General features: G+C 48.0%; 1 protein-coding gene across 7 annotated transcripts in view; it reads right to left on the reverse strand.

The window, feature by feature from the left end:
- The window catches only part of PEBP4 (phosphatidylethanolamine binding protein 4), a 225,642-nt gene that overhangs the window by 120,153 nt on the left and 79,509 nt on the right, over window positions 1-25,980 (reverse strand).

Raw genomic sequence — 25,980 nt, forward strand, 5'->3', positions numbered from 1 at the left:
CAGGTTCCTCTGTCCGTGGGATTCTCCAGGCAAGAATACAGAAGTGGGTAATCATGTCCTTCTCCAGGGGATATTCCCGACCCAGGGATCAAACATGGGTCTCCTGAATCAAAGTCAGATTCTTTACCTGACAAGTGACGTTGAGCATCTTTTCATGTCTTACTTGACTATCTGTAAGTCTTCTTTGGTGAAATGACTGTATAAATCTTTTGTCCCTTTAAAATGTATCTTCTTATTGTTCTAGAAGGAATTTTAGTAGTTGTATCCCAATCGAGAGTTATGGGAAATGTGAGTGGTGGGGAGAATGGAAAGGAAGGAAAGAAGCTGGCCAGGACTGGATTTGCCTCATCCTTGAACCATTGGTGTCTGCCCTCAACCATCATCTGTACTTGGGGCTGTCTTCTTCCTGTGACTCACCATGACTCTGATTATTCCAGTAGGGAAATATCAACCACAGGGATAGCCACGAACTCAGGCGAGCAGACAGCACCCTTGGACACTCCACGCCCAGGCTCTCGGGCCCCTGCTCCACTGGCCTCCTTCAGGGAACCTGTTGAGCCCAAATTTCCCTGCCTGCCATCCAGATCTTTTCAAAGACCTCCCCCTCCCCACTATCTCCTTCCCAGCCCTTGGTCCTCACCACACCATCATGTTCCAGATGCTCTTTCTCTTTCTTGGAGTCAAGAAAAAGAGTTCTTCTGTTCTTTCTCCACCTCCAAACCCTTCCACGCTGCCCTCTGGAAATGCTGCTAAATAACAAGCCACGTCATCCTCTGTCTCTCCGTAAATTGCTCTACTTTCTTGCCTTTGCCTGCCTTTCCCCTCAGGGCCTCTTCCCCTTAGCGCCCTCCGGTGTTGGCATGTGTTCTCTCATGCCCCTTAAACCCCAGGAGTTGTCCTTGCTCCCTGTTGCCACATCTGTGTCCCCACAAGACTTGGAGAAGGGAATGGCAACCCACTCCAGTATTCTTGCCTGGAGAATCCCATGGACAGAGGTGCCTGGTGGGCTACAGTCCATGGGGTTGCAAACAGTCAGACATGACTAATGGACTAACACTTCACTTCCCCACAAGACTAAGACCTTCTTGAGTGTGTGGATTGTGTCTGTTTCTGCTTACCTCTATACCTGCATAGATTACAGGGTCCTGCACGTAGAAGACACTCAATAAATATCTTTGAATGAGTAACTGAAATAATGATTGCACTTGGCCCAAGGGGTTCAGCTGTTCACCCATTCATTCATTCATTCATTCCACAAGCACTGACTAAGCCCTTATCATGCATTAAGCACCATGAGAGGGGCTGCTGAGGGTAAGAAATGAGATAGACGTGGCCACTACCTTTGAGGAGACAGTAGCCTAGTGGGGACCTAGATACACATGCAAAGAATCTGAGCACCCTTGGGACTCAGCAGGCACACTGCTGGGCCCGCAGAAGCAAACTTGAGGAGGTTATCAACTCTGCCATGCGGTGACTGAATAAAGCCTCACAGAGAATGGCACCTCTGAGCTGGCTCCTGAGGAATGGAAGTCTGCCCAGGATGGAAGGCCATACCAGGCAAAGGAAGCAGCATGTACAAAGCCATGGAGACATGAAAGGCAATAGCAAGTCGTTCTGTGTCTGAGCACGGAGTCCCCAAGGCTGAGGGACAGAGAACTAGCGGGGCAATGGAGGGGGCCAGAGGGGGTTGACAGTGCAGATGGGCCAGGTCCTATATGCCAAGGAGGCTTGTGAATGGGAGTGTGGGGTGACTTAGAGACAGGTGGTGGGGTGAGGGGTGGACCCTAGGGGGTACAGCAACATCCAATGAGGGCTGATTAGGCTGATTCATGTGAGGGATGGGACACAGAATGGCACAAGAGTGGTCATTCCCAGAGGCAGGCCAGCGTGCCATACCTTCTGGAATTCAGAGATGCCCAGGCTGAGGGGCCTTCCTGATGGGCAGGCGTGCTCTGGGGTCTCTGAGGACCCCTCTTTCCACCTTGCCATTTGAAGAATCTGTGTGTGCCTGCCTTTCCCAGAGAGGAGAATTAGAAAGTATTCTTTGGACAGAATACGATAGGATTTCAGTAAACAGTCCTGAGTCCTAGAAGTGCCATGAAGGTGGAGCTGATATTAATCACATCTTTTATTTTCTGATGGTTTGACCTCTGGCACCTTGCTGTCCCTGGAGAGGCTGTTGGTTCCCAGAGACAGTACACTCATAACTGAGAGCAGGCTCTTCAAGTGCAAATCTACTCATTCAGAGCCTACATCCTCCCCTTTATCGGGCCGAGCCACTATCCTTCAGGCCTACTCATCTGGGGGTCAGCTTCCAGACAATCAGGGTCAGCTCCTCTGCTTCAGGGTCGGCCGGAATTATCCAAACCAGCCAATCCCGAGCGTGTCTACCCTGCGTGTCTACCTCCCTCATCAATTTTTTTTTGCCACAAAAATCACTATAAGCATTCTCATCCATGCTTTCTCCTTGTTCCCTCTGCCTCCTGATGGACCTTAGGGCTTCCCCATGTGGCCCTGTGTGGTGTGCCGTGACTCCCGTCTTTAGGGATCTGTGAGTATAATCTGCTCCCTTCATGACCACTGTTTCCATCTGCATATCTTATCTTAGCCAATGAAAACAAATCCCAGGGGACTTCCCTGGTGGTCCAGTGGCTAAGACTCTGCACTGCCAGCACTGGGATTCAATCCCTGCTTGGGGAACTGGATCCCACATGCCACAACTAAGATCCTGCATGCTGTAACCAAAATAAATAAATCTTGAATGCCTTAACGAAGGTCAAAGGTCCCACGTGCTGCAGCTAAGATCTGGGGCAGCCAAATGAATAAATATATATATTAAAAAAATATTACATAAGCTGCAGCTAAAGATTCTGCATACCACAACTAAGACCTGGCACAGCCAAATAAATAAATTAATATTGAACAAACAAACCGACAAACCCCAGGTACATTTTAGAGTGGGGCCCTTGACTTCTTGTGACTCAGATATCCACCAAGCCCATTTGAAGACTATAGGAAACTGGGGAGTAGCTAGCATTGCATTTTTTCTCATTTTCTCATATGATTATGTCTGTGGCTTTGGGCTTCCCTGGTGGCTCTGATGGTAAAAAATCCACCTGCCATGCAGGAGACCTGGGTTCTATCCCTGGGTTGGGAAGATCCCCTGCAGTAGGAAACGGCTATATTCCAGTCTTCTGGCCTGGAGAATTCCATGGACTATTCCATGGGGTTGCAAAGAGTTGGACACAACTGAGCGACTTTCATTCATTATGTCTGTGGCTTGTGGCCTACAGCCCTCACTTGTCCTAGAATGAAGGACTGAGCTGATCTGTTAAGGTTAAGGGTTCACAGTCAAGTTGAATGGAGAGCCATCCTCTCCAAAGCAGTACTCCTTACCCCTGCCTGAATATCAGAATCAGAATATCAGATTTTCCAAACTGCCAAGGTGGAGAGGCCCCGGCATTAGCGTCGATGTGGAAATTTCCCAGGTGACACTGATGTAGAGTTAGAGGTGAGAACCACAGCCCTGAAAACTGGTTCCCCCAAGTCCTTGACCAAATCAGTCACTGACTGAAAAAAACCCAGATTTCCCTCCTTCTTCTTAGTGTACACTCAAGGAAGACCATGTGCCCTCTCTATACAGAGGGCGGGCTTCCCCTGATCCTGGCCGGGGTCCCTGGTGCCTGGGGCCCTGCAGATTGAGGGGCTGGAGCGCCGAATCTAGAAGCTGAAGTCACAAACACGAGTCTCCTACTATTCATTATGAGGTTGGTTGGAGTACAAATTTAGCCTATGGTGGGTTGGTTGTGTTTGAACCTCCTCCACACAGTTCTGTATGGGAAATCTAGTTAAGAGCCTTCTTCCTGGGGGAGGTTGAGTGTAACAGCTGTTCCTCACCAGGACTGATGGGCTCACCAGGATGCAGGCCGGGAGTTGCCCTTGAGCCTAAAGCCTTTCATCCCTGAGGACTAACTCACATTTCAGGCTGGCATCCAGAAGAACAACATTTCTGTCCAGAGGTGCTGACAAAGACACTTCCCTGACTGTGTGGACAGAGGCTCATGCCCCTGGGAGCTGGGGTTCATGCCATGCTTTGACATATTTGGGAGGAGGTGTCGTGTAGTCACTGTGGATCAGCTGTCCTTCTTCCTTGCCCCCTCTACTACAGAGGCTGGAAAGCTGTGATACTGGATCCCTTAGCTTCTTCTGCACCAAGGGAGCATGTTCTGGCCAGGAAGAGGTAGAAGAAAGTCCCTGGAAAGGGATCTCTTCCGGAAAAAAAGGCAAAGACTTACTAAGAGAAGACCCTCATTGCCTTTTCCCCTTTCCCCCTTTCCTTCTTCCTGCCTGAAATGTAGATGTGATGTTGGATGTGCAGCAGCTATTCTGTGGCCAAGAGAGGACAAACATGAGGTTACTTCAACCTATAGGCTCAAGATGGCAAAGCAGAGAGACAGAAAGAACTTGGGTCCCTGAGCTGCTGAATCAGCCCACGATTGCCAATCCCTAGACTTCTTGTTGCACAAAACAAATAAACCCTGTAAGTTCATATGGTACGGGTTTGTCTTCCTTGTACCTAAACACATTCCTACCTGACATGCACATCAGTTGTTGGTGCTGGTTTTGGTAACTGAGTGTCAGAGGCTGAATTTCAGAGAGGCATCCTGATGTCGTGAAAAGATTACTCAAGTAAATGATAGAGGACAAAGACTGTAGCCCCAGTTGTTGCTTGTACATGCTGTACATTTGGAGGTAAGTCATTTATGCACACCAAGGTGCGGTTTATGGATCTGCAAAATGGCGATAATATGTGTCCCACACCACAGGGTTATTCTAAAAATAAAATGAGTTAAAGGTGTGAAAGTATTTTTAAGACCGTGAAGCAATGTCCATGGGTCAAGTTTTGTTATTGTGAACAAATGCTCTCAGAGTTTGTTCTCAATGGTCCCTGGAGTGGCAGTTACCTTCACAGCCAGAAGACTGCTTCCTCAAGGCCTGTCTCCAACTGTCTGGAGACAGAGAGGCTGAGCTCTCCACATATCTAGCTCTGGACGGGGACGCTAGTGCATATAGAGACAACTGTTCCTTCTAACTCTCCCTCTTTTTGTGTTCCCAAAGGGACTAAGTTTGCCTGGGAGTGGGACAGATTACAGAACCCTGGAATGCAGCAGGAAATGGGCCAAGTTTCCTTAAGCAAATCTAGCCAGCAAACATCTAACAACTCCATGGCGCTCCCAGCAGTGGGTGTCCCTCACTCCCTGAGTTGGGGGGATGCGACTCATTCAAGTACAGCTCAGATTGTTAGAAAGGGCTACGTCTCATGGAGCCAAAAGCTGCCCTTAAAACTCACAGCTATTCTTTCTGGCATAAAATGAGTCCTGTCTTTCTTGTACATGGCCGCCCTTCAGACATTTGAAGCAAGGATCACAGTCTCACAGTGACCTTTTGTTCAGGCTGAAGGGCCCTGTTTCCTCAGCTACTTGGGGCTGCACCCCACACTGAGTCTACAGAGATGCCCTTGGATGGTTCACAAAACACCACGAGAGACAGACATGTAAACAACTACAGTACACCATGACAGGCTGGGATACACACTTAAACAAAGGGCTCTGGGAACACAGAACAGGGAACCAAGCATGTCGAGGCCCAGTAGGGTGGTAGTGAGAAGGTCAGTCTTCACAGAGAAGGCGGCAGTCAGTGAGGGAAAAGAAAGGATGATTTAAGCAGCCGAATGTGGAGATGGGAGGTGGCGGGTGATACGGGTCCAGGTAGCTCAGATGGTAAAGAGTCTGCCTGCAATGCGGGAGACCTGGGTTTGATCCCTGGGTCAGGAAGATCCCTTGGAGAAGGAAATGGCAATCCACTCCAGTACTCTTGCCTGGAAAATTCTGTGGATGAAGGAGCCTGGTGGGCTACAGTTCATGGGGCCACAAAGAGTTGGACATGACTGAGTGACTTCACTTTCTTTCATTTAAGACCATGGGCTTCCCAGGGGGCACTAGCAGGAAAGAACCTGCCTGCCAATGCTAGAGATGTAAGAGATACCGGTTCAATCCCTGAGTAGGGAAGATGCCCTGGAGGAGGGCCTGGCAACTCATTCTAGTAGTCTTTCTTGGAGAATCCCATGGACAGAGGAGCCTGGTGGGCTACAGTCCATAGGGTCACCAAGAGTCAGACATGACTGAAATGGCTTAGCATGCATGCCGATAGTTAAGGCCATAATTTGCTGTGGCCAGAGTCACATGACTAGGAACAAGGAGCCACTGGAGGGAACATCTGCTAAATAGAAATTATTATTCTGAGTCTACAGATGGGAAAATGAAGTTCAGAAGGATTAAGCCCATCTGTCTGAGGAAATATGTTTTAGCCATGTGAATTCTACTCATGGCTGTGTGGCCTTGGGCAGGTTGCCTAAACTCTCTGGGCTTCAGATTTATTATCTCTAAAAGAGAGATCACAATAATCACAGTGATTTTCTCTTGAATTTCTATGCACATTAAGTGAGTTAAATGGCCCCGAATAGCACCTGGCACAAATTAAGCGACCAATAAATGCCAGCCATTGTGAGCCATGGAATGGTTTCTCTGGGATTTAAAACCATCTCCCTCACCTCCCAGTTTTACCCTCTTTTCCCTGTACAGAAGGGCAGGCACAGGTCTGGAGGAAGAGGGACAGATTTGATGTTGACTTTTATTCATAACAATATGGTATTTGTTTGATGTTGCAAATTCCTCTGCACCTAGGTCTCTGGATCGCTTGTGTAATTTAAAACATACATACTACAAAGATGTGCTTGTTGGCAACGTGTTCCGGCATCTCTGAATCAAGTGCCTTCTGCCACTGTGCTGCCCAGTCCTCTGGGGACGCAGTCCTTCCACAGCATCTGCCCGCGTAAGATGGCTGGGGGAGGGGAGGCGCCTGGGATCCTGGCGCTGTGCGAGGGGTGAGTTCAAATCCTGGCCAGTTCGCTGTGCTCTACCCATTGACCAAAGCCCCCACTGTGGCCCACTGCCACTTTTCTGTCTTTGTAAAGCTGAGGGACTTATTTAAATTTCAAAGCCTCACACGCAGCGAAGCAGGAACAGAGATCCCTGCCTGTTGAGTGATGAATTGAGATATTATCTGAGCTGCCTGGGAGGGAGGGTGGGAGGGAGAGAAGGGAACTGAAGGGAGGGAATGAGAAGGAGGGCTCATAAGCAATACCGAGCAGGTGGCTCGTTTCTTCAATCAAACTGGTTCCCGGACGACCATATTCATCTCCAAAGCCACATTCACCTCCATCCTGCTCACCAGTTCCTCCTCTGACTTGCCTGTTTCTCTATGAATGGCCCTGACATTTTGTCAGCCACCAAATGAAAAAGATGAATCATCTTTTGCCTCTTCCCTCTCCGATCGTGCCCCATTCTTTCTGATTTCTAAGCTTAGGTTCTCTCTAGAACCCAGGCTCACTTTTCCTCCTTCTCTCTGATACCTTCGGGTAAGGTCTGAACTAGCTTTTTTTTTTTTTTTCTCAAAGGTTCATTGAGGCAAGGATTTGATTGATTGATTGAGTTTTTGGCCACCCCAGCCATGTGGGATCCTAGTTGCCTGACCAGGGATCGAACCCACGCCCCCTGCACTTGAAGTACGGAGTCACTTGGCCACTAGGGAAGTCCCTGAAACTAGCTCTTGCCTCTACTATTTCAATAGTCTCTTAACTGGCCCTCTTCTCTCTCTGTCTCCCTTCCTACTCATGCGCTGCTGGCTTGTACTAGAGTAAGCCAGCGCTGACTTGGTAGACCAGTTCTTTGGAAAACAAACAAACAGCCAAACAAAAACAAGCCCTGGCTTGCGGCTCTTGCCCATTTCCATGGTAAATATTCACACCATGGCCCATCCAAGCTGCCAAAATGAGACTGGCAAGAGGAGCACAGAGTTGGCTCTGGCCAGCACACATCTGTCTAAAGAACAGCTTGCCATGGACTTATGACTTCAAGACAAACTCCCCACCCTGGCATCAGACCTTTGATTGCTTGCTGTCAGTCATCCTGCCCAGCTGATCCCACCATGGCCAGACACGGGTATAAAAACGGCATATTCCCCATCTCCCCTGTGATTCCCCTTCCCTACTTTTGCACCTTTATCTGTACTGCTCTCTCTCTTGTTTAGTTGCTCAGTCGTGTCAAATTCTTTTGCAGTCCCATGGACTGTAGCCCGCCAGGCTCCTCTGTCCATGGAATTCTCCAGGCAAGAATACTGGAGTGGGGTTGCCATTTGCTTCTCCAGGGCATCTTCCTGACCCAGGGATTGAATGGCGTCTCTTGCTTGACAGGCAAATTCTTTGCCACCAGTCTCTCTGCTCATTGGAAAATCCTTTCCTTTCTTTAAGACATACCTCAAATACTACCTAACTCCTCTGTGAAGACTTCTGAACCTCTTGAACCAGAGATGATGTCCTTCCTATTTGAACCCTGAGAACATATTTTGTTTGTACCTTAGAGGGGTGCTTGTCAACATCTGTTATGTATCTAGTTATACTCAGGCAGAAATCTCTTGGTCTTTCTTATTAGAGTATGATTTTCTTTTTCTTGTTTTAAAAATAATTATCTATTTTTATTTTTGGCTGCCTCAGGTCTTAGTTGCAGCATGTGGGCTTAGTTGCCCAGAGACATGTGGGGTCTTAGTTCCCTGACCAGGTATTGAAGGCGCATCCCCTTGGCAGACTCTTAAGGCAGATTCTTAACCACTGGATCACCAGGGAAGTCCCTCAGAGCGTGATTTTTTTGAAGGTGGGGACTATGATTTCTTTGTCGTTCCTGAAGCACCCGGCATATGTTTTTGCACATATAGGAGGTGCTTAAGAAATATTGGTTGAAGCAAATTGACCCATTTCCTCTGTCAGGATAAGACATTGGCTTATTTTCCATGTTCTAGAAGGGGGAGGAGGTTTCTGGCCCAGAGATGGACAAGCCCTTTGTACTCCTGGCCCTGATGCTGTATCGCTTGCCCTTTGTCTTTCAGGCCTCTGCCTGGGGGAGCCAGGCCTCCCACTCACCCACTCCCCCTAGGAAGTCAAGATCAGCTCAGCTGGGCTTAATGTTCCCATCCAAGAGACTGAAGTAAAGGGCTGGTTAGATTGGCTCATGGGTGAGACCAGAGAGTTCAGCGTTTGCCTGAAAGCTGGGCCTGGACCTCGGCTGACCCAGGAAGCCTGGGCAGTTGAAGCTAAGCGGAGCCAATTGTGCTCCACCTAGTGCGGAGCCGGGGCTTGGCCTCCCTTGCTCTTGGCCAGAGCCTCTGCTGTCGCCAAAGCCCCTGGTGTGAAGGAATTCGAGTTCTAACTTTAGGTGGCTACGTGGCTGATGGCTGTGTTTGTGAATATCTCATTCCTACTTTGGTGGCCCAGCTGGTGGGAACAGAACGGGTAGTCATGGGACTGTCATCGTGTGCTGTCCAGGTTAACATGTAGCATTTCTATTACTATTAACAGACTTTCTGCTCCTCACTCCATCTGTTCTCTGAAATAATTGCAGTTGTACAGACCATGCCTTCGCTACAGGCAAGCTCTGGGGAAGAGGATAGTGCTTTTATGAGGGAAAAAAAAAGTGTTAAAAAATAACAGCAAACATGAAAAGAGAAGTGGGAATGAACGGACAGCAGGTTTCCAATTTCTTGCGGATTCCGGCCTGCAAAGGTGGCGTTTTCACACTTGCTCTGGGTGACCGAGCCCAGATTGGGGTGAGTGGCTGGGCTGATGGCTCAGGCTTTGGGAGGTGCTGTGGTTTCACCAGAGATTTGGCCCCCGTTGAGGTGGTGGCCCCTTGGACAGGCGACCCAATGAGGGGATGCTAGGGAGGGGTGGGGCCCCTAGGAACCTGCAGCTGAGGCATTTTGATGGTGCAAGGGCGCTGGAAGGTATCAAGGCCCGGAGGAAAAAGGCTGGAGTGGAGAAGGGCGGGTGGGGAGGTGGAGGTTTTGAGCCAAATGGCTGGTTCTTTCTGGGCCTTGGTTACTCCATGTACAAAATGGAAGGGATGATCTTAATGACCTCCTTCCTTGAAGGGCTGGATTATACAAAATGTCAACAATTCTTCTGAAAGAGGGTTTAACTACAAAGGACAATTAAGACGTGGTATATGGAATATAATAACTATTGGGTTGGCCAAAAAGTTCATTCGGGTGAACAGCAGAGGGACTCAACACACATGTATCCATTCTCCCCCAAATGCCCCTCCCATCCAGGCTGCCACATAACATTGAACAGAGTTTCATTTGCTATACGATAGGTCTTTGTTGGTTATCCATTTTGAATATAGCAGTGTGTATATGACCTTCCCAAACTCCCTAACCATCCCTTCCCCTCATCCTTCCCCTGGCAACCATAAATTCATTCTCTAAGTCTGTGGGTCTCTTTCTGCTTTGTAAACAAGTTTATTTATATCATTTCTTTTTACATTCTACCCATTGTTAATCGGCTATTCCCCAATACAAAATAAAAAAAAGTTTGCAGGTTTATTTTTTTTTAAAGTTCATTCAGGGTAAGGTTGTTATTGAAAACCCGAACAAACCTTTTGGCCAACCCAATAATAAAAGCGCAAATGCACTACCTGTGGATCCGAAGCACTCTGATTTGGAAGGTTGTGTGTGGGGTTTTCATCTTTCCACGGGGTACAGAACGAGGCACGTCTATGAGGACAACGACCGGCTGGGTCTTTGTTCCTGAGTCTGTCTTCTCACTACCCAGCTCATCCATGTGGGGGCCCATCACATTCTGTGAAACTGAAAATGGTGCTCTGACCCCCTAGACTACGCCCCCGTTGGAATGGCCAAGAAGAAGGCACTGCTGAGCTTTTGAAAGAGTGAACTGGGTGGTGAAAGGAGACAGTGAATGAAGGGAATACAGCCATGTGATTTCTAAGTCTTCTTACAATTCTAAGAAGTATTTTCATTGAAAAGAAACCCAGGGAATGTGACTGGTCAGCTGCAAGTAAGACATGAATTGGGGAAAAGAATTTTTTTTCGCTGGATTCTATACTCCAAATCCATAAAATGATTTTTTTTTTTTTAATTGTGGAAAGGCTTTAGGTGGAGATTCAGAGGGAGCATCTTCTGACGATGATGCTAGTCTAAAATATTTTTCAGGTACTGAATAGATTTGAACTTTCTTTCTCACTTCATATCACCCTCAGAATGGATCAGCATATTCTAGATCTACTTTAAAACTAGACCCAGTGAGTCAAAGAGATTGTTGGGCCTTTATTTAAGATTTTTCAAAATACATGCAGGTATACTCAGTTGTGTGCGACTCTTTGCAATCCAGTGACCTACAATCCACCAGACTCCTCTGTCCATGGCATTTCTCAGGCAAGAATACTGGAGTGGGTTGCCATTTCCTTCTCCAGGGGATCTTCCCAACCCAGAGATTGAGCCCAAGTCTCCTGCTTTGGCAGGCAGATTCTTTACCATCTGAGCCACCAGGTAAGTCCCAAGGTGTGGATGAAATGTGGCCTCATATGCTGGGGAAGGGGATGTCCTCAAAGTAGCTAGTTCTCTTAATATAAGAGAATATTAAGAAAATGGGAAGGGAAGAGTTTTGAGCTATTTCTGCCACAGACTTGTTTGGAAAGAATGTGAATCAGTTCCTCGAGGGAGGAGTAAGTGTGCATGGTAAGTCACCTCACTCGTGTCCGACGCTTTGCAACCCCATGGACTGTAGCCCACGAGGCTCCTCTGTCCATGGTATTCTTCAGGCGAGAATACTGGAATGGGTTTCCATGCCCTCCTCCAGGGATCTTCTCGACCCAGGGATCAAACCAGTGTCTCTTGCATCTCCTGCATTGGCTGGTGGGTTCTTTACCACTAGCGCCACTTAGATACACTATATTAGTTTTTGGTGTGCTTGTTTCCCACCATCATCTTACAAACCCCTCCAGGCTGGGGACTGGCAGTTGGCTCCTACTGTCCTTTACATACATGAGATGTGCAGTAATGTGCATGCAGAATACATGAACGAAATATGTGACTAGTGGTTCCAACAGCAAAGAAATTTACCAACTAAATGCCTTTCCAGCAAAAGTAAACCCTGGATGAACAAACTGATATAACTGGTAATAAAAGATTATCAAACAAATTATAGCACTGAAGCCCTACCATTCCAAATCCACAGCCAACATACGGAGTTAGTACTCTTATTCTTGTTTAAAGATGAGAAAACTGAGGCTTAGGGAAATGGCGTAACTTGCCCAAGGACACGTTATGAGTAAGTGACAAAGGCAAAAACCAAACCCTGTATGATTCCAAAGCTGGGGCTCTAAAGCTTTCTGTTCTACTGCCCTTTGAGGGAAAGAAATGGGATTTCTATAAAGTGCAATCATGCCTCTTTAGTCTGTTACAGTTCTTTGAGGGGGCACAAAAATTAGTGGGAAGGAAAATTGTATTTAGTCTTTCAAAAGCTTTTGACAAGGTTGCTTTCAAAATCAAAAACCTTTGGTGCCAAATATTTTGTCATTGATAGGGAGCAGCTTAGAGACAGCCACAAACAAAGCCATGAAACGATCTCTTTCTCCATTCACATTCATGTCTCAATTAAATTCTTTGGGGGCTCAATTCTAGGCCTTGTATTCTACACATTTACATGACTTGTATGGGAGAGGAAGTGTGCAATAAAACTCTCAGGCCATCAGATGATCAGGAAATCCTTGGGCAGCTGGAAATGCCACCGGATGGGGACAAATCCAGGCTGACTATGGGAGGCTGTGCGAGGACAGAAATATGGGCACATGCGTTCCTGGGAAGGTCCAGTCTAGGCTGAGGCCTGGGCAGAAAAAATCCTGGGTACTTCTGAAAGGACAGCTCAGAAAAGGATATTGTACTTGCTACAGATTGGTCCCTAGAGACCTGCTGTGACCCAGAACAACAACAAACGCTACACTAAGTCACTTCAGTCGTGTCCGACTCTGTGCGACCCCATAGACAGCAGCCCACCAGGCTCCCCTGTCCCTGGGATTCTCCAGGCAAGAACACTGGAGTGGGTTGCCATTTCCTTCTCCAATGCATGAAAGTGAAAAGTGAAAGTGAAGTCGCTCAGTCGTGTCCGACTCTTAGCGACCCCATGGATTGTAGCCTAACAGGCTCCTCCGTCCATGGGATTTTCCAGGCAAGAGTACTGGAGTGAGGTGCCATTGCCTTCTCCGGAACAACAACAAAGGTCAGGCTTAACTAGAAGGTGTGAGGCATGCCTGCACAATCGTGTCCGACTCTTTGTCAGGCCATGGACTGTAGCCCGCCAGGCTCCTCTGTCCATGGGAATTTTCCAGGCAAGAAAACTGGGGTGGGTTGCTATTTCCTACTCCAGGGGTCTTGGAAATGTGCATAAATTAGCGTTGTGCTTTGGGGCAGAGCCATCATATACCCGCGTGGGGGCGCTGTCCTCAGTTTTGAGTGCTGCAGAAAGGGGCCACCATAATGGTCCAATACAAGGCACGAGAGACAGAGAGGCCAGGGGAGGGCGGGAGAAGAAACAAGCAAAGTGTTTCAAATGACTAAGGCTACACATGTCCAAACACAGTCTTGGTCACCAAATCCTAGAAGGCGGAACTAGGCGAAATTCTTGACGCTTGAAAAAGAAAGCAATTCTTTGTCAAGAGCTCTTGACCAAGAAAAGGAATTGCTAACTTACACACTGAGTGTTGAACTCATCTACCTCATTATCCAAGAGGTGAGAAAGGTTGGACACACAAATTGCTCTTGAAAAGGTGTGGAGAAACCTGTGGGCTATGGCTTTACAATGGCTTCTTGGGTAGACTGTGACTTAAGGACAAGATCTTTAAGTCCCAGTGGCAGAGAGGAGAACTGGGAGTGTTCAAAGTCTCTGGGGGCAGAGTCCAGAGGTGACATGCCCAGAGGGCGGTTTGTTTCCACCCAGGGTGCCAATTCTGATGCTCTTTTTGGGTTGAAGTAGGTCAGAAATGTTATGCATATATTCTGAGAAGACTGAGTATGGTTTACAAAAAGTCATTCCTGAGACTTCCCTGGTGGTCCAGCGCTCCCAATGCAGGGGGCCGGGGTTTGAACCCTGGTCAGGGAAGTAGATCCCACATGCCGCCCAAGATCCTGTGTGCTGCGACTAAGGTCTGGTGCAGCCAAATAAATAAGTATGTATATTTTTAAGTCATTCCTGGTTTCTACAGTTATATGAGCCCTGCTTTTCAGGTGTCAACAGGGGGAGCCTTAAAAATCTGGTGATTGTGTGCGTGATGCTTTGGAACGCTACTATGATAAAGTGGAAGGGGGTGGCTCAGTCACCAGACCAGGACCCCAGTAATTCTCTGGAGCCAGAGGAAGCCTACCCAGGGCCCCTCTTATAGCATCCTGGGTCTGTGACCCATGGGGCACTGAAAAAGACAGGGCCTGGTTTAATGCTCTTTTGTCACTGTCTTAAAATTCTCCATGATTTTCAACTAGGGGTCCTGTGTTTCCATTTTGTTCTGGGCCCCAGAAATTATGTAGTTGGTCCCTGTTAGGAGTGACTCAGCTGGTCTAACAATGTGGAGGGGGCGGGTGTGTCAAAGGCAGGTCAAGGAAGAAGGCCAATCAAGGCAGCTGGATCCAAACGACACCAGGAAGTGGAACACATGTAAAATGGACAGTTTCCTAGGCAACTAGTTGCTCCATCTAAGTGTCACACACATGCTTTGCTAAAAGCATTTCTTAATGGCAGGGACTAAAACAAGAGCGATCGGGCCCAGGGGAGCCTGGGGCACGTTTCACGTTGCTCAAAGACCTGCTGTTCAGCCAGCCCCTTAGTGGAATCATCTAGAGAAGTGGAAAAAATAAGCCTTCGTGGGCCTGGTCTCAAGGAGGTGTTTTGGGGTCGAACAGCAGCCTTCTCCTTTCCTCCCAGACATTTATTTGTATTTCTCAGAAACATTCTTAAGTAATGACTTTCGCTTATGACAAGGGCACTCCTGAGTTCTCTGGGAAGCTAGAAAAGCTTAGATTCTGATTCAAGGGTGAGGATGATACTAGAGGACAAACATACAGTCAGATACTCCTAGGAACCCTGGGCCAGGCTGTGCCTCTCCACGCCTCTCATCTCTCCCATCATCACGCTAACGTGACATTTCTAACAATCACTTCACTCCTGGGAGCCTCGGCTTCTCCATCTTCAGAGCCATTTATCTCAAATCCTCCTTAGAAAGCACAAAGGGGCAGGTTCTTGGCAGAGTCCTTACTGGCACGGTGGGGAAAGAAAAAAAAAATACTACAGAAATCATTAACTTCAGTCACTCACATTGCTCCAGAAATAATCACAGAAGAAAAACCAAGATGAGCCCCCAGAAATTCTCCACAGACACTGATGCAGCTATCAACTGGTGTTTTTCATCTGAGAGAAGTTACTCTAAGTTATGAGGCCGTGCCGCAAGGAAGTCCCACATCATAAAGCTTTGCCTGAATAGAAAATTTCAAGGGACTTCCCTGGTCCAGTGGTAAAGAATGCCCCTTGTAATTCAGGGGACGTGGGTTCAATCCCTGGTCAGGGAACTAAGATCCTACATGCTACAGGGCTACTAAAGCTGTGCACCACAATTAGACATTCCACATGCAAAAAAAAAAAAGATCCTACATGACACAGTGAAGATCACGTGTTAACCTGTGCACCACAATTAGAGATTCCACATGCAAAAAAAAAAAAAGATCCTACATGACACAGTGAAGATCACGTGTGCCGCAACCAAGACTCAATGCAGCCAAATAAATGAATAAATATTTTAAAAAAGAAAATTTCAAGTATTCCAATGAAGTTGTGCAGGTTTTTCTCTCCCTTTTCAGGGAATTGTGTTCTGCTCTCTATTCTCTGTTCTGTTTAAAAAATGATAGGGATAATACTTACTTGTGGACATGAAAACAATAGACACGAACTTGGGCAAATTCCAGGAGACAGTGAGGGATGGGGAAGCTTGGAGTGCTGAACCACAGGGTTGCAAAGAGTCGGACACAACTGACTGACTGAGCAACAAAGACTGGCTCCAAGTGTTCAGAGGGAGAGAAGTCCTTTCTAACCAAGAGGTTTTGGAAGCGGGCTCCTCACCCTCTGGTATGTCTGCTGCCCTCATCTTCAGCAGGAGGCCAGTGTGTCTGAATCCTGACTCTGATTCCTCTCTGGTTTCAAGCCTTGGTCCTTAGTCGATTGGATCATGGTGGGTTGGGGCAGGCAATCCATAAACTGGCCAGTGTGTGCTCTGGCTTGAAAAGCTGGGCTGGGCTGCTTCTATTCTTCCCGAGCAGTACTCTGAACCAAGGGGCATGAGCAGATGGAGGAAGAGGTCAGGGTCATGGCTAATCAGAGTCATATGTGGGTGAGATTCCTGGGGGGCCAGAATGACCTGGGTGAGAATGGTGGCACAGACAGAGCTCTGTTTCCAGGACCCAGGGGGCCCACCAGCCTTCCATTCTCTGTCTGGTCCTCAAGAATCCCACGTGTGAGCCTTCTTTTACTTGATGGGTAGAAGCAGGCTTGTTAGTGGCCAGAGGAGCAGATTTCAATGTGGCCGAAGGAGGAATATCTAAAGTGCTGGGCGGACATGGAATGGGCTGCTTGGGAGCAGGGGTAGGATAGGGGAAAAGTGTAAGTTCACCATCACATGGGGAGATGTCTTAGGGGAAACTGGGAGACAATCTCCCATCCTGACATCCCATGAGTCTATACATATTGGAATGAGGATCTCATTTGGATCCAGCTCTGTGGCCTATTGGTGAAAATGCTTTGCCATCCTTAAGGGTGAGAATCCATCTTAAACATCATGGTTATTCCACTCAGTCTCATTCTGCTCTCCTGTCCCATGAAACATCTCTCACTGCCCCTTGACTCTTTGCAACTCCACAAACTGTAGCCCGCCAGGCTCCCCTGTCCATGGGATTCTCCAGGCAAGAATACTGGGGTGGGTTGCCATGCCCTCCTCCAGGGGGTCTTCCCGACCCAGGGATCGAGCCCGTATCTCTTGTGTCTTCTGCATTGGCAGGCAGATTCTTTACCAATGGTGCCACCTGGGAAGTCACTGCCCCCACCACTTCCAAGCCATCATGAGACCTCATTTGTGTAGGGCTTTGTCTTCTGAGCTCCTCTGGGCAAGCGGCTCAGTTACCCTCAGAACTTGGCACCATGACTGGCGGGGCATGGAATGAGGGCATGAATCCACACACTAGTAAATGTGGAGTCAGCAAGGTTCGGGGTACGCAGGCTCCCTGCTCAGATCACAGAGGCTGGGACAGGGAGGACCATGTGGAAATGGGTAGAAATGCCGGACAAACGCCCTTTCAGTTGAGCTCAATGCCCTTCTCTGACGTGGACCCCGCCCTTGGGTGGGCGTCAGGGACCTCCTTCTCTGTGTCCTCAGAGTGTCACTGCACCACACGCACACACAGATCAAGGTGTCTGGCTCACGCCCGTGGTCACCAGCTCCTCAGAGGCATGGGAAGCGGCAGCAGACGCGGAGGCAGATTGGTTCAGTGGGAGGAGAATCTGGTAACCTTAGTCAAACTGACATGGGCATCCTCGCCACCCCATCCCAGGAAATTTTGTGCTGTCCTCACCCCCACTGCAGGCCCATCTTCTCCTCTGGCTGCCGAGTCGGGGGTGACTGAAAGCCCCCACTGTGGCTCTCACAGCTTGCTTTCTCTGAGAGAGGGCTAGAGGAGTGGGGAGGCCCAGTCAACGCCCCCCAAAGCCAGATAAAGGGATTGGAACTGATTCCGGAGCAAAAGAGGGGAATTTGCTGGGCCTGGGGGGCACCGGTCCCCTGCTAGTATCTCCCGTGAACTGAGTGGCCGACACCTGTCAGCTGCAGAAAGGGGACGGGGCATGCAGGATGTGGACATGGAGGGCCAGCTCAGCCCTAGTCTGGGGCTGAGGCCAAGTTCAGACAGTGAGTGTGGGTGACAGTGACGGTGGAAAGCAGAAAGGCAGCATGAACAGGTAACACCGCTTCTACCCCCTGTGAGTGTTTATCTCCACCCCTGAGCCCCCAGGTCATGTATTTTCTTTTTTTCTTTTTTTTTATGTATTTTCTTTTTAAAAAAAAATATATTTACTTATTTTGGCTGCACCGGGTCTGGTTGTGGCATGTGGGATGGGATGGAACCCCCTCTACCGCACTGGCAGTGAGGGGTCTTAGCCACTGGACCACCAGGGAAGTCCCCCAGGTCATGGATTTTCTTTTTGTAGTACCTTGATTGTAGGGAAGGTGATCTGGGCCCATTCCTCTGGGGCAGAGAGGAAGGAAGAGGGAAGGTTGGGAAGTCCATTCGAAGGCCCTGTAGGGAAACAAAACTCGGAGCTGGAAGCCTGATCTTATAGTTTCGATGCTGTGAGATTCTGGCACACAGCCCTCCAAGGGGGTTTCTTTTGCTTTGGGGATTTCTAACTTTAAAGCATATCCTTGGGAACAACCCACCCCATTCGATCCCTCATTGTCTTTAAATCCTCATCTTCTGGTTTCATGGGGTCTGTCTACAGGAACAGCAGAGCATAGCTGTGTGGTGGACAGAGCATCCATCACCCAGGGAGAGGACACCTCAATTTTCACTCTGGTTTGGTCACTAACAGTCTGGATAACTTTGAGCTCCCTCATCAGTGAAAGGAAGGGTTGAATGAGGTGATAGGATAGGTCCTCCTCATCTCTCAGGCCCAACTTTTTTATAAGCTGAAGTGTAGTTGGACTTCCCTGGGTGGGTCAGATGGTAAAGAATCTGCCTGCAATTCAGGACCTGGGTTTGATCCCTGGGTCAGGAAGATCTCTTGAAGAAAGGAATGGCAACCCACTCCAGTATTCTTGCCTGGAGAATTCAATGGACAGAGGAGCCTGATGGGTGGGCTACAGTCCATGGGGTTGCAGAGAATTGGACAAGACTGAGCAACTAATACACAGACATAATTGATTTACAGTGTTGTGGTATACAGCAAAGTGATTCAGTTTCATATATATGTTCTTTTTCATATTCTTTTCCATTATGGTTTATTACAGGATATTGAATATAGTTCCCTGTGCTATACAGTAGGATGTTGTTGTTTATTTTATATATAGTAGTTTGTGTTTGCTGATCCCAAACTCCTAATCGATCCCTCCCCTCCTTTTCCTTTGGTAACCATAAGTTTGTTTTCCATGTCTGTGAGTCTGCTACTGTAAATAACTTCATTTGTATCATATTTTAAATTCCATATATAAGTGATATCATGTGATATTTGGCTTTCTCTGTCTGACATTTCACTCAGTATGAAAATCTCTAGGTCCATCCATGTTGCTGTAAATGGCATTATTTCTTTCTTTTCTATGACTAATATTCCATTTTTCCATTCTATATATGCACTACATCTTCTTTATCCATTCATCTGTTGGTGGACATTTAGGTTGCTTCCACATCCTGGCTATTGTAAATAGTGCTGCAGTGAACACTGGGGTGTGTGTGGCTATTTGAATTAGTTTTCTCTGGATATATGCCCAGAAGTGGGATATGCTGGATCATATAGTAACTGTAATTTTAGTTTTTTCCCTGCAGTGGAAGCACAGAGGCTTAACCACTAGACTTCCAGGAAAGTCTAACTATTTTCAGTTTTATAAGGAACCTCCATACTGTTCTCCACAGTGACTGTGCCAATTTCCATTTCCACCATTTGCAGACCTTTTTTTTTTAAATGATGGCTTTTCTTCCAGGTGTGAGCTAATACCTCATTGTGTTTCTGATTTGCATTTCTCCGATAATCAGCGATGTTGAGCATCTTTTTCACATGCCTCTTGGCCATCTGTATGTCTTCTTCGAGAAATGTCTATTTAGGTCTTCTGCCCAGTTTTTGAGTGGGTTGTTTGTTTGTTTGTTATTGAGCTCTGTATTATATTGTATGAGCTCTTTATATATTTTGGAAAGTAAGCCCTTGTCAGTTGCATCATTTACAAATACTTTCTCCCAGTTTGTAGGTTGTCTTTTTGCTTTATTTATGGTTTTAATTTACTGTACAAAAGCTTATAAGTTTGACTATGTCCCGTTTGTTTTTTTCTTTTATTTCTATTGTCTTAGGCCTGACTTAAAAAAAATATTTATTTATTTATTTTTGCTTGCACTGGATGTTCATGGCTGTGCATGGGCTTTCTCTACTTGTGGCAAGCAGGGCCTGCTCTCAGTAGTTGTGGTACATGGGCTTAGTTGCATGTAGAATCTTCTCAGAGCAGGGATTGAACTCACTTCCCCTGTATTGGAAGGCAGATTCTTATCCACTGTACCATGAGGAAAGTCCCCTGACTTTTTTTTAAAGCAACTTATTTTATTTTTGGGCTGCACCATGCAGCATGAGGGATCTTAGTTCCTCCACCAAGGATCAAACCTATACCCACTGCATTGGAAGGTGCAGTCTTAATTGCTGGACCACCAGGGAAGTCCCAGGCCTGACTTTAAAGTTCGTTCAAGAGCAGAGGCGCCAGCATCAGGCAGCCTGTCCACCAGGTGGGAAGGTGACCACAGCCTGTCCCCTTCTCTGTGGGGCCAACCACCACCCATTCTACCACTGTTCCTTCCAACCGGGCAGCACCTCGGAACACCATCAGGGAACACTGGGTTGAGTGCAGGAAATCAGATGAAGACCCAGTTTCACATATAGAAGAAAACTTGGGGCCTGAGTGCCACCCCCAGACCCCTGCAATGCGCCAGGCGAGAGGCCTGGGCAGAGATGGCTGTGGCGAAACATCGAGACCCAAGTCTGCACTCTCCGTGGGGGTAAATTGCTGAACTCTGTGAGCCAAACACCTCAAAAGAGCTAAAATGATTCTAAATGCCTAAACATTTTAAAACAAACCTTACAACTTAAGGCTTTTAATTTTTCTTTTCTTTGCCCCAGTGCTAAAGCTTTCTCTCTCTGTCACTTTCTCTTTTGGGGGGAATTCAAAAGCCGTTTTATGCCTCATTACCTTGCACACCGTGAGTGATGTCTGTCGGTCCATGGGCTGTAAATACCTTAAATCATGCTTCATTAAGAATATCTATGGTGCTATTAAAGAGCTATAATAGACAACGAGTTAACAGATGATTAAAGATGAATTCCATTTGTGTCAGTCACCAGCCAGAGAGAGACTAAGGGCTGTAAGTTCTCAATTCATTATCCAGCGAGTGCAGCTCTCCTGGTCCCCCGGACTGGATTAGTGAGGAGGGGGGAGGCGCGGGAGGGCTGTCTGCCAGCCTGGAGTGGAGTTTGGGCCCCATGGTGGTGCTGTGGGCTGGAGCAGAGAAGGATGAGCAAGTGGGACCAGCCAGAGAGGGATGGAGAGGGAATCCTATGGGGAAGTGTGTGTGTGTGTGTGTGTGTGTGTGCGCACACACACATGCACGTGCACATGTACTCACTCCCATGCACGGATGTCAGGAGCTGTGCTCACTGTCTGACAGCGCTGTCAGCTCTGCCTGGCTGTTTCCATGCACAGAGTCAAATTCCACTCGAAGCCGTGAGAAACAGATCAATCTCGAATGCCTGGTAGCCAGAGAAAGAAAGACAGGTGGAAAAAGGAGAAGATGGAGAGAGTGGATTTGGGGTAGTAGCAACTGGAGGTAGAGAGGAAGGAGAAATTTCCTTTCATCCGCTGTGTTCTTAGGGAAGAAACAATGAGTGTCACCAAGAAAGCAGAGGTTTGGCAAAAAGGTGGGACAGCTGAGGAAGTGGAATCATGTCTCTTTAAAGACAAAAGTGTCCCACCTCACCCCTAGTCTCTTTGTAGAAGCTGTAGCCAGTGTCACAGAGAGTCAGAGCTTTGTTACTCCCCTTCATCCTAACACAGTCCATAGGCAGAGATCGGGAAAGGACCAAACATCTTCATTCCTGACAGTGCCTGTAGGCAAAAGTGGATGGGTAATACTATCATCAGAAATGGAGATGAGGGACTTCCCTGTGGTCCAGTGGTTAAGAATCCACCATCCAATGCAGGGGACTAGAGTTCTATCCCTGGTTGGGTAACTGAGATCCCACATGCCTCGAGGCAATTAAGCCTGTGAGCTGCAACTAGAGAGAAGCCCACAAGCAACAACCAAGATCCCATGTGCCGCAACTGAGACCCAGTGAAGCCAAAAATAAATTAGTAAAGCAAATATTAAAAAAAAGAAAAAATGAAGATGAGCACAAGGCAGGTCTAATAAATGGCTTCAACGCACTCCAAGGATATTACATTTTTCCTTTAAAAGAGGGCTGGGGGGACTTCCCTGGTGATCCAGTGGTTAAAACTCCATGCTTCTAATGCAGGGGGCACAGGTTCGATCCCTGGTCAGAGAACTAAGATCCCCCATGCTGCACAGTTCAGCCAATAAATAAATAAACTTAAAAAAAAAAAGAGGATTAGAATTATCCTCCCATTTTACAAGTAGAGAAGCTGAGGCACTGAGTTAAAGAAAAAAAAAAAGACTATGGCTGTTGATTGGTTAAAAGGTACTTCATGTCTTCTACTTACAGACATATTTGGGACCTGGTGGAGACCAAAGGCCCCCACAGTGCTTCACAGTGTGAATATGAAGGTGGGAATCCCACCACATGAGCGGGGTAGAAAGAAGCCCACCAACCTGGGATCAACAAAAAGGCAGCGAGGTGGGGGTCAAACACGTGCAGCTCCGAGTGTTGCTGGGCTAAGGTTCATACACTGGGGTTCTTCCCAGCCTCTCTGACCCAGACAGTGTTTCCATGCCTGCTGTGGAGCCACACTGGCTCCTCAGGTGATGCTGACATGTGACATTATGCTATTCACATTCCCCTTGCTGCTGTCACGATCTCTGACATCCTGCGTGTCACCTGCCATGCTGTCTTGAATGTGCTACTTGGCCTGGGGTGTTACTATGACTTTTCCCTCTTCACATCTACTTTTTATGCAAAATAAAACTTTTTTTGTTTTAAAAAAAAGATGTCAAAATCCAGTGTTTCTGATTTCTTCTGCAGGAAGCCAACCCAAGACATCCCTGTGTCTGTGGCTTTAGTCCATCTTTTGTTGTCGTGAGATGCAACTGGCCTGGGCAGGGGACTGGGAGAGAGTATACTCTGAGGAGGAGGTGGCATGGGTGTCCCTTTGATAAAGGCTGAATAGAAAGAAACAGGGAATGAGCAAGAGAGGGTGGGCGGAATGGGCACAGAGGGAGTTGGTCTGGCCTGGTGCTTTGCTGTTCACCAAGTCCCTCCCCTGGAGAAGGAAATGGCAACCCACCCCAGTATTCTTGCCTGGGAAACCCCATGGATAGAGGGGCCTGGCGCACTATAGTCCATGGGGTCGCAAAGAGTCAGACACGACTGAACACATAAGCACACACATACACAAGTCTCTCCACGAATGCTGATTCACTGACTTCCCCAGAAACCCTTGAGAGAAGAGGCATGATTATCCCCTTTGAAGACAAAGAGGTCTGTGTCTTAGAAGGAATACGCAGTGGTCAGAAGGACACGGGCCACTGAGTGATAAAGCTGGGGTCGCTGCTCTTCTTGCTCCAAAGCCTCCCTGATTTAGGGTCAGGGTGGATGGGCACAGCAGAAAATGATGGCAACTGTGAAGGGCGGGAGGGATGGGGGGTGTGTGTTAGTCATTCAGTCACGTTCGACTCTTTGCAACCCCATGGACTATAGCCCGCCAGGCTCTCTGTCCATCAGGATTCTCCAGGCAAGAATACTGGAGTGGGTTGCCATTCACAGTCTGAGCTATCAGGGAAGCCCAGGAAGGATGGAGGTTTGAGCCTATTGGCTAGTGTTTCGAATAAGGCTAACGAGACAAAGAGACTGGCCAGCAGTGGGAAGGGACAGGGACAGGAATGGGGAAAGGAACAAAGCCAGGGTCTCCTCCCTGGATCGAGCCAGGCTGCTTGGGAGAAGTGCGAAGCCAAAAAAGAAAGTTGTATTCAAACAGCCAGCAAGATAAGCAATGATGAGACAGCAGCTCGGATCTGGCCCAGGACTTGGGGTTGCCTTTTTAACAAAGTGATTCAAAGCTGTGCCACCTAGGAGGGGTTCTCCTTGGTCTAAAAAGGAGCACATCCTTCACAGCGTGTGTGGTGTGTGTGTGATGTTAGAAAGGGCATGGGCTATGGGCTTAAGTCTGAAGGTAGCATCTGCCATTTGTATAATGGAGGCTCTAATGCCTTCCTCCCAATGTGGCTTGAAGATGACATGAACACATGTATGGAACGGTGCCTGGCTCATAGGCAGGAAGGTTGCTGGGTGCATACTAACAGCCTCTGCCTGAAGGACCCTTGGGGAGGGGTAGGAGGAAGGGGACTCTGCTGGGTTCCCAGATCCTCTCATTGCAATGGGATCCAAGTTTAGAAAGGAGCTGGAATAGACTGGGGTTTGGATTCCACCGGCTCCATGCCACGTCCCACTTCCAGGAAAAGAAACGGGCCTGTTGGAAAAAGAAAAGACTCAGAAGGCATCCTGGGCATCCAACAGCTCTTGGGAAACAGCATTTGGGCAAACATCATTGAATCAGCAACACTTGGATCCGGTTTCCACTGAAAGCTTTGCAAGCTGGAGAGCGAGAGGCTGTGGACCTGGAAAGGCAGCCTCCAGGGGGTGATGCCAAGCGAGTTGTGCCCTGAGTGACAGTCTCCACTTCCTCCTTCCCATCCAGGTCTTGCCTCCAAGGTGCCTCTCTGTTGGATGCTGTGCTAAGGTGTTTCAGTCGTGTCTGACTCTGTGACCCCATGGACTGTAACCCTCGCCAGGCTTCTCTGTCCATGGGATTCTCCAGGCAAGAATACTGGAGTGGGTTGCCGTGCTCTCCTCCAGGGGATCTGCCTGACCAAGGGATCAAACCATGTCTCTTATGTCTCCTGCATTGGCAGGTGGGTTCTTTACCACTAGCACTACCTAGGAAGCCATAAGTTCTAACACTCAGGACTCCACTGAGACCACTGGGCCGCCTGAGGACAGGGATGCAGAAGACTCTGACTAGAAGCTAGAATACCTTGCTTGAGTTTCAGCTGCATCAGTTCCTGGGTCCCACAATGCCCTTTATTTGTGGCTTTGTATTCTAGATTCTTCTAAATTAATTTTTGAGACTGAACACACTCCTGGTCAAGGAAGTACTTTAGGACCTTCAATGAAATACACTAAGATAGATGCCTCGGGATTTTAGAATTGGACCCTTTGACCAAAGCTCATCTGGTATAACTTTATTGTTGTACAGAGGAGGAAATGGAGGCTCAGGAAGGTTAAGTGATCGCCCAAGGCCACACGACCACAACACTCTAGTGCTCTTCTACGGTGCCACCCCCTGCACATCAGAGTTAGTTCTGAAGCTGACAACCAGCAGGAAACCCTCTCTTTCTTGCTTGTTGGAATCCCATCACCCACAGCTGCCAGAAAAAGAGGACATGACACAGCTCCCCAGAAAGCAAGGTGAGGACGGGCGGGGGAAGGGGGAACACGCCTCGGTCCTGATAATTGAATCTTGGTGCCGAGAGACAGCCAGGCGCACAGCAATTGAGTTAAGTGGAAAATGCCATTTCCGTATTGTTAGAAGCTTTCTCGGCCCAAGGCCTGATCATTTACTCCAAGCACCCGGTGGTCTCGTGCATCTGACCCCAGCTCCCAGCTGAGCCACAGGCCAACTGGGATCAGCCGCGTGGGGCAGGGAAAGAAATTAATTTTCAATCCCTAGGGACTGCAGTTGGTCGCTCAGCCGCCAAGGATTATACAGACCTGAAGAGAACAGCACGTGGTCCCTCGGGGGGTGGGGTGGGGGTAGTTACTGAACTCCCAAACGTGCTAGTGGGGACAAGGCAGAGGGAGGGAAGGAAGAGGGGGAAGCTGAAAGGGACTTTATCAGCAATCCCATCACTGGAAGTTAATGGACATCTTTGGCTGAAGACTTTGTCTCTTGCTGATTTTCTCTTCCGAATATTTAATTTCAAACTCTTGCCCTCCACCTCCAAAAGCATCAACCCTTAGAAAGTTAAGAGCTGAGTTTCTTTCTTTCTTCTTTCCCACCTACCCCACCC

The sequence above is a fragment of the Bos taurus genome, chromosome 8 (assembly GCF_002263795.3).
Source record: "Bos taurus isolate L1 Dominette 01449 registration number 42190680 breed Hereford chromosome 8, ARS-UCD2.0, whole genome shotgun sequence".
Lineage (NCBI taxonomy): Eukaryota > Metazoa > Chordata > Mammalia > Artiodactyla > Bovidae > Bos > Bos taurus.